This window comes from Hyla sarda, chromosome 3 (assembly GCF_029499605.1).
Source record: "Hyla sarda isolate aHylSar1 chromosome 3, aHylSar1.hap1, whole genome shotgun sequence".
NCBI classification, from domain to species: domain Eukaryota; kingdom Metazoa; phylum Chordata; class Amphibia; order Anura; family Hylidae; genus Hyla; species Hyla sarda.
Window position 1 is genome coordinate 149,316,769 of NC_079191.1, and position 9,780 is coordinate 149,326,548.

General features: G+C 47.5%; 1 protein-coding gene across 2 annotated transcripts in view; it reads right to left on the reverse strand.

Annotated features, from left to right (window-relative positions):
* TBL1XR1 (TBL1X/Y related 1) overlaps window positions 1-8,874 on the reverse strand; it is a 165,845-nt gene extending 156,971 nt beyond the window's left edge. For both annotated transcript variants that reach the window (XM_056565216.1, XM_056565218.1), the window contains exon 1: window positions 8,606-8,874. The gene's annotated coding sequence lies outside the window, so the exon portion shown is untranslated. The remainder of the gene's footprint in view (window positions 1-8,605) is intronic.
* Between the last annotated feature and the right edge of the window lie 906 nt (window positions 8,875-9,780).

Sequence of the window (9,780 nt, forward strand, 5' to 3'; positions counted from 1 at the left end):
TTTAAAATGTCATTGTTATTACAGTGAATAGCCTATTGGACTGCAGCCTTAGGCTAAAATACTATGCATAATAGTCTGTGTTACCAGTGTTATCAGCATTTGCTGTAGCAATAGATGCAAATATGTGTCCAATACACTACAACACGGTTGGAACCTACTATATTACCTTATAAACATGACAATATAGGTATTTTTAGGGTTCGTTCACACAGGAGGATCCACAGCGTATTTTACGCTGTGGATCTGCCGACAATGGACCCTACAGTTTTGCCTCCAGCTGTGCATGCTCGGAGCGGCAATCCGCCACTATGAGCAGACACACTGCTACCATGTAAGACTCGCCTCGCGCATGCGTGGTGTACTCAGACACATCCCGGCCTCTCCCCCTGCTACCTGAGCTAGGCCGAGAGCAGCCGCGATGTGTGCGAGTATACTGCACATTCACGCGGCGCCTCGCACATCGCAGTGTGTATGCTTGTAGCGGCGGATTGCCGCTCCGAACAGACACATCTGAGGCACACTGTAGGGGTCCATCGTTGGCGGATCCGCAGCGTAAAATACGCTAGGTGCCCTTAAACTCACGTCAATTTTTAAACAAAAGGTTTAAAAAAAGCTAAGTTTTATTAGGGGTTATTTGGAAAATTTGGTCCTAGTTGGAGCTTGTTTTTTTGTATCAGCAGGAGAGTCACAGGTTGGGAAACAGTGGTGTAGAGCATGTTTTAAAATTAACATTGAACTAGTGAAAAGCCACAGCACAATATGCCAGGCACTATGGAAAGGAAGGGACTGTGGCATGTCCCACCTATTGTCATTCCACACTTTTTATCCAGCATAAAGTAGCACAATACATCTAAAATTCCAGTGTACTGAATGGATTGTCATCCGAAGACACAACCTCAAGTTGGCCCAGAAAATAATGTCTGGGCTTTAGACCTCCCCCTCTCCCCTTACCATCACCACCACCAGTCAGCTGTTATTGATGGAGATCTTGCAACCTACCATATCATTTCAGTGGCAGCTGCAGGGAAAATGTACCATTAAATCCCATACAATACCCTGTTTTTTTTCTAATGGTAAAATAAAAAATAAAAAAATGGAACACAAATCACTTAGCTTTATCTGCTTTACATGTAATGGCCCAATCAAAACTGCCTTTTCTGCCCATAACAACCAATGAGAGCCCAGCTTTTATTTTATAACCTGTTCTGGCAATATGGCTAAGCTGTAATTGGTCACTATGGGCAAAAAGGTTTTAATTGAAACAATTTTGATAAACGAGTCCCAATGTCCTTTGATGGGGTATTCCAGGATTTTTTTTATTTGACTATGCTACAAGGACTATAAAGTTAGTGTAGTTCATAATATAGTGTCTGTACCTGTGTGTGATGGTTTTCTCACAATTCTTATGTGATATTCACCCCAATATTTATTTTTACCAGCATTCAAAATGACTGTTGTCTCAGATTTTTCCCAGCTTGCAATGCAGCTGAGACCTGACTCACTAGTCAGCTGATGACAGGGAGCCTGTCTGCTTCAATGGGTGGAGGGATCAATCTGCAACACAGGTCTTTGAATGGATGCAGCTCATTTACGTTTCAATGGGTGGGGTGGCTCATGTGTGGGAGGGAGGAAAATGGAATTGTTAGATTTGTAGTCAAAAAAAGAAAAATCAAACAGGAAATACCAGTTCACAAAAAGCTAGCCACAGTGTTATGATAATCTCATGACATAGCCATTTAGCCTAAAGACAAGCGAAGGTCTTTCCTAAGCATGTCCATTACTGTCTGCAAGGTACATACTAAAATCACATTATGGTGGATACACTGCCGCTCAGCCTATCGCAGGTCGAGTCGGGACTTAGCTGCGGCTGGTGATTGGCTGAGTGCAGTATGACTCGCCGACCACCGGCAATCAGGAAGAGGATCGCGGCGGAAACCGGAGTGGGTCACCGGGGGAGCGGCGGAAATGTATGTATCTATTTATTGTTTTACTGCCAGCAGTATGGAGGACAATTTTTCTATTCTGGAGTTCTCCTTTAATGGTACGTCCACATATACTGGATCTGCTGCATATTTTCTGCTGTTGATTTTGCTAACCAATGACTTCAAAGGGTAGCAAAAATCAACTGCAGAAAATATGCAGCAGTTCCTGTACATGTGAACATACCCTAAGGGTCTATTTCCACTGTGTATGAGAAATACACTATCCTGCGCAGTTTGCATTAACTCCTTGCTGTAACGTTGTTGTGTCCAATAGGGTAAACACATTCCCTACAGGATACCCCCTTTAGTTCAATTTGCTATTTGTTGGGAAACTTACCTATAAGCAATCTGTTGTTTTTGTTTCTAGTACACTGTACTGTATATGACACCTAAGGCCTCGTTCACATCACACCCGTTAAGGGTCCGATTGGCTCTTTTTTTTTTTAACCATTCGGACCCTAAAATGGGTCGGATGCAAATGGCTACTATCAGGACCCAACAGACCCCATTCATTTGCATGGAGTCCGTCGGTGATCTGCCAATTTTACAGGAATTTGGTGGAGAAAAAAAGAGTGCTATTTTTTTCTCTGCTAAACTCCCGTTTTTCTTTTCTGGCCGGATTGCCGACGGAACTTCGAATAGCGGAGTCTGACAGCAATGTAAACAAAGGGCTTAATGGGACACATTATTAAACACTTATTAAGGGTCTATTCACACGTACAGTATTCTGCACAGATTTGATGGGCAGGATTTCAAGCTGTGATCAGTCAGTTTACATTGAAATCTGCAGCAGAAAAACCTGCGCATAAAATCTGCGCAGAATAATGTACGTGTGAATAGACCATTAAGGATATATAAATCATGGGGAAAAACTTATCCCCTATCCAAAGGGCGTCCCAGTGATTGGATCCTGCAATCTCCTGTACGGGCCTCTGGCTCTCCCCGGGAGCGGCACGCCAAGACCCTCACATGAAGTGAGGGCCCATCACGCCCCCTCCATATATCTCCACACTCAGATATATGAAGGAAGCATGGCCGCCACCGCTTTGTGCAGGGGTCGTGACGCGTCACTCCCAGGGAGAGCAGAGGGACCATACAGGAGAGTGAAGGGGGTTCCAGTAATCGGACCCCTGTGATCCACAAAAACTTCTCCTATCCTTTGGATAGGGGATAAGTTTTCCCCCATGATACTTCTCCTTTAATGGGGTCCAACTGCTGGGCATGCTGCCCCTTCCATTGCGTCAGTTCATTTTTCTGAAGAAGTCCCCAATCTTTGTGCATTGTAAGGAATCATTCACACTATGGAATTTCCAAGTGAAATTCCACCCAGAAATCTTGCTGCATAAAGAAAACATTGGTATGAATGGGTTTTCTGTTGACCTGTTTCACGATGGAAAATTCAACCCATGAAATTCTGTATTCCAGGCCTGCAGAAAGATGAACAGAAATGAATTCTGTGTGAACTGCATTGCCATCAATGATGATGGTGCAGGTCCGTGGAATTCCTATCGCCTGACGCCAAGGACATGCACTTCCGTGCGCCGGGCAGGTGCATTTTTCCAGCCCTTAGCCCGGCTTCAGGCAAGCAGGGTCAGACCTGACAAGCGCTGCGGCGCTCTGCAGTCTGTATGGAGGGGGCTCCCGACTGCATTGCCATCAATGATGATGGTGCAGGTCCGCACAGTCCTAAATGCAGGGATGTGGAATTCCTATCGCCTGACGCCAAGGACATGCACTTCCGTGCGCCGGGCAGGTGCATTTTTCCAGCCCTTAGCCCGGCTTCAGGCAAGCAGGGTCAGACCTGACAAGCGCTGCGGCGCTCTGCAGTCTGTATGGAGGGGGCTCCCGACTCATGCCCGCTCCATACTCTGCAGCCCTGGCTGTGGAAACTTGCGTCCTCCGAATGCAGAGCAGGGGGCGGGGAGATAGGACATACACAGCTTCTCATCTCCCCTGCTCTGCCTTCTTTCTCCCCGTGCAGACCTGCATCCTCTGCCTTCGCTCCACACAGCTCTAGCTTCCGAGAGCTGAGGGGAGGAGCGGACGCAAGTCTGCACGGGGCACAAGTTTCCACCTCACCCCGCCGCTAATAGTCAGCATGCGGCGCTCTGCAATCTGTATGGAGCGGGCTCCGGACTCCTGCCCTCTCCATACTCTGCAGCCCCCGGCTGTTTTCAGTAGCCGAGGGCCGCCGCTAATAGCCAGCATGCGGCGATCGCTGCGGCTGGCTATTAACCCATTAGATCGCCGCTGTCAAAGCTGACAGCGGCGTCTAAAGGGACCTGTGAATGCTCCCTGGTGGGCTAGTGGGGTGGATCGCCCCCCCGCAGAGTGATCGCAGGGGGGCGATCCACTATAGAGGTAGCCACAGGGCTTACCTCTGTTCCTGCTGTTCTGTGGCTCTGTCATTGATAGATCCTGGCTGAATTAGGCTCTATCAATGGATTGCAGAGCACACAGATCACTTGAGTTCAATAGAACTCTATTCATCTGTCTGAGGAATCTAATGATTCCTCCTAAAAGTGTAAAAAAAAAAAAAAAAGTTTTAATAAAAGTTTCAAAGACACACATTAACCCTTTTCATGTTAAAAGTTCAAATCACCCCCTTTTCCTATATAAAAACATGCAAACATAATAAAAATAAACATATTTGGTATCCTTTCATGCGTAATTGTACAAACGATTAAAATATAACATTATGTATCCCGTACGGTAAATGTACAAAAAATACCAAACCACACAATTGCAATTTTCATCATATCCCCAGAAAAAAAGTTAAAAAGTGAGATCAATAACAAGATTGTATTGATACGAAAAACCGATTATGGCGCAAAAAATTAGCCCTCATTCAGCCTGGTATGCGGGGAAAAAAAAAAAAAAAAAAAAAGCTATAGGGGTCAAAATTGGCAATTAAAAAAATTCGAAAAAGTTCTGAATTTTTTACAAATTATTAAAACATGACGTAAACTATACAAATCTTGCATTGCTGTAATCAGGCGCCTAAAGTACCAAAACAACATGTTATCTCAACCACAAGGTAAATGGCGTAGAAAAAAAAACACCAAATCTGCAAAATTATCTTTTACTATTTCAATTTCACTTCACCTAATATATATATATATTTGGTCCAGAGAATATGTTATTGAAAAATTCAAAAGGTATCATTATAGTAGGTAGTTATTATAGGGCAAGGAGGAAAAAATTTGAACGTAAAAGCGAAAATTGGCCCGGACAAGTGGCTCGCCATAAGGGACCAGCAGATTTTGATCCATTTTAGTCCCGTGGACAAGTAGTTTTTTATAAAATTTCCACACCCCTGTAAATGAATAAGACAGTATTCATGTCCAGAGAGTCCATAGTATGAATGGGCCCTAATGACAAGGTAAATGTAAAGATGCCTTCACACTGTGTTATCGTATACATTTTATAGAAAAAAACTTGCTACACAGCAGAATCCCATTGACTAACAATATGGAAAAAAAGGGGAAAAAACTGATTGTAACATAAAATACATTTTCTTGACATACCCAATAGCGATAACAACCTTCATGTTTTTGTTCCTATGTTACAATAGTGTCAGGATGAATGTTGTATTGTAAGGCCGGGTTCACATCATGGAATTTTCGACCGGAATTCTGCTTTGGTCAGAAATTCCAGTGCAGCAGAATTGTTCTGTCAATGGGATTCCACCAGCAGAGGGCACACTACGGAATTTCAGCAGCGGACGTTCCACCCCTGGAATTCTGCCGCCAAAAGAATTAACTTGATTTTTCTAGCAGTACCCACGTCTATGGGGACGGCAATGTCTGTGCTGTCCTAGCACTGACTGATTGTGTCCGGCCAAAAATTGTCAACTAGGGAAAAGTGTCAACTAGGGATCAACGATTATCGGTTTGGCCGATATTATCGGCCGATATTCACGATTTTGGACATTATCAGTATCGGCAATTAACTTGCCGATATGCTGATAATGCCCCGCCCCAGCCAGAGACTGCCACCGCTGCCCCATTGCCTCCCCCCATCCCCGGTTTTATAATTACCTGTTCCCGGGGCCCAGGGTCCGTGCTACTTCTGGCTCCTGCGACGTCCTGCGTGCTATGCTACGCTGCGCAGCGCAATGACGAGTGACGTCCTCAACGCTATGTCACCGTGCACAGTGACCGCTTAGGACGCTGCAGGAGACAGAAGTAGCGCGGACCCTGGGCCCCGGGAACAGGAAATTATAAAACCGGGGATGGGGGAGGCAATGGGGCCCCGGTGGTGGTGGTTGGACTCAGGAGGACCCCAGGACTGGCAGGGGGAGAGAAGCAGGCGGCGGCGGTCTCTGGCCCCGCAAAAGCCGCTGCAGTTTATTGATTTAAAGGGGTACTCCAGTGCTTAGACATCTTATCCCCTATCCAAAAGGAAGGGGAATAAGATGCCTGATCGCGGGAGTCCCGCCGCTGGGGACCCCCCGTGATCTTGCACGCGGCACCCCGTTTGTAAAAAGTCCCCGAAGCGTGTTTGCTCTGGGACTGATAACCGGCAACCACAGGGCCGGCTGCGTGTGACGTCACGCCCCCATGTGATGTCACGCTCCGCCCCTCAATGCAAGCCTACGGGAGGGGGCCTGATAGCTATCACGCCCCCTCCCGTAGGCTTGCATTGAGGGGCGGAGTTGCCGCGTGCAAGATCACGGGGGTCCCCAGCGGCGGGACTCCCACGATCAGGCATCTTATCCAGTAACCTTTGGATAGGGGATAAGATGTCTAAGCACCGGAGAACCCCTTTAAATCACTGTTCTCCAGTGGCTCTTACGGGGCCGGGTGGGGGAGTAAAAGCTGATAACTTATACCGGAATATCGACATAAGTTCTCAGCTATCGGCCTGAAAGGTCACATATTATCGGTATCGGCCCTAAAAAAAAAATCGATATCAGTCGATCCCTAGTGTCAACCCAGCCAAACAAGTGCATATGGCCATTCCTTAGGGCTTTTCTATGGCAATCCATGACTGGTTCCCGAGCCACTGGTTGGGGACCACTGCCCTAAAGTGAGAGCACACCACATATGGGCATCTCTCCACAAGCGGGCGACTTCAGAACAAGGCTAGACACCCGCTGCGTAAGGGCTTCCGTCAGACATACCCATCAGCATCCCGCTTGAAATGTATGTCATTTATATCAATGGCCCGAACGGAATCAACGTTTGCTCCGTAAACAGTATTTTCAGCAGACTTCGATTTCAAGTGCGCTGAAAATAACGCAAGCTGCCCGAACGCCGACTACTGTAGGTGTCCTACAGTACGGTATATATCGGCATCCCGTTTTCAGTATACATCCTATGGAAGCCCTAGTGTAATATTATTAGGCTATGTCCACACGGATGTAAAATGCGAGGAATGTCTGCCGGGAAAATATTTTAAAAAATCCGGCGTGTGCTAGGAACGCTCGGAAACGCGGCGTCTCATAGACGCCAATGCATTTCCTTGTGGACTCCGCAGAAAATAGACTTGTCTATTCTTACTTTGGATGCCGGAATTTAGAATTTCCACGGCAGAAATACCTGGCGAGGAAATTCCGCCGCGTGAACAGTGCAGCAGAATCCCATTAAAGTCAATGGGACTCTGCTGCAGTGGAATGTCCGTGCAGAATATTTCATGCGGACATTCCGCACAGGTTATGCCCACAGCCTTACAGAAACTAGAATAACATTGACAGGTATTTCATGATATATCTATATCAGAGTTTCCTAATCAGGGCATCCAGGCATGCTGGCAGTTGTAGTTTTGCAACAGCTGGAGGCACCCTGGTTGGGAAATATTATATGGCAACCTGATACCCACAAAGCTTTATCCACATAACAGTGAATGTCACGACCCATGCAGTAGGGTAGTACATACTATCCACTGACAGGTAGCAGAGCTCCTATATACAATCATTATGTAATACTCGAAAAGAAAGTGGTCTTCAACCTGCGGACCTCCAGATGTTTCAAAACTACAACTCCCAGCATGCCCGGACAGCCGATGGCTGTCCGGGCATGCTGGGAGTTGTAGTTTTGCAACATCTGGAGGTCCGCAGGTTGAAGACCACCAAGTTTATCCCCAATTCTAGGAAAGAACATCCCAGGAACAAAGTTGTAGGCAAGAGTGATGGAAAGTGGTCCCCTCCCCCACCATACTGTACATTCCCAGACCTCACGTGTTTCCTGCCTCTTATACTATCACACATTGATACAATATTCGGAATATGACAGGTACAAACACAAGTAACAATACAAAATGTCAACAAATACAGCACAACAACACACAAGCCAAAAAAACTCCTATTATCTAACGCTCCACATAGTCACTGGGTTAAAGGCCACCAGACTGCTGCTAGCCTGCACAGGATAGGGTTAAACATCCCAGAGTGGGGGGAAGGGCGGCTCAGCAGAAACCTATTAGGTGCCGGAAGGGCCGGGGGATGGGCGGCAGTGAAGCGGTTAAGGCAGATAAACAGCCGCCTCCTCCCCCACTGCTGATAGTGAGCTCCTCAGTCAGGGATTCCCCGCAGCGTCCAGCACCGGGTACCCTGCCCATCCCCCTCCAGCCAGTGCCCGGAGCCCAGCCCCAGCCCGGGGAGACAAGACAAGGGCACTTACCTGGAGATTGGTGCAAAATCAGCAGCTCCCTCCCCAAGACGATAGAGCGCCAGGCAGCCGGTAATATGCAGTTATTACCCTGGTGAGAGCAGGACGGGGGGAGGGGGTAAATCCAGCAGATACCAGGTGGGGGAGGGGGCAGTTGCCAGTGATTAGGCTGGAGAGGAATTGAGGCAGAATGTAAAAAGCTGTTACTAAGAGAAAGAGCCAAACGTTTCAGTGCAGCCAACGGCTCATAGACACTCAACACTCAGGACGTGACCGGCCAGGCGAAAGTGGCGGCGCCCGGGCCTCCTCCACTGCGACTCCCAGGGACACCACACAAACATATACACTGCACAGCCGGGACACAACACATATACACACTGCACAGCCGGGACACAACACACACATATACACACTGCACAGCCGGGACACAACACATATACACACTGCACAGCCGGGACACAACACACACATATATACACTGCACAGCCGGGACACAACACACACATATATACACTGCACAGCCGGGACACAACACATATACACACTGCACAGCCGGGACACAACACACACATATATACACTGCACAGCCGGGACACAACACACATATACACACTGCACAGCCGGGACACAACACACATATACACACTGCACAGCCGGGACACAACACACACATACACACTGCACAGCCGGGACACAACACACATATACACACTGCACAGCCGGGACACACATATACACACACTGCACAGCCGGGACACACAACACACACACACACTGCACAGCCGGGACACAACACACATATACACACTGCACAGCCGGGACACACATATACACACACTGCACAGCCGGGACACACAACACACACATATACACACTGCACAGCCGGGACACACAACACACACATATACACACTGCACAGCCGGGACACAACACACACATATATACACTGCACAGCCGGGACACAACACACATATATACACTGCACAGCCGGGACACAACACACATATACACACTGCACAGCCGGGACACAACACACATATATACACTGCACAGCCGGGACACAACACACACATATACACACTGCACAGCCGGGACACAACACACACATATATACACTGCACAGCCGGGACACAACACACATATATACACTGCACAGCCGGGACACAACACACATATACACACTGCAC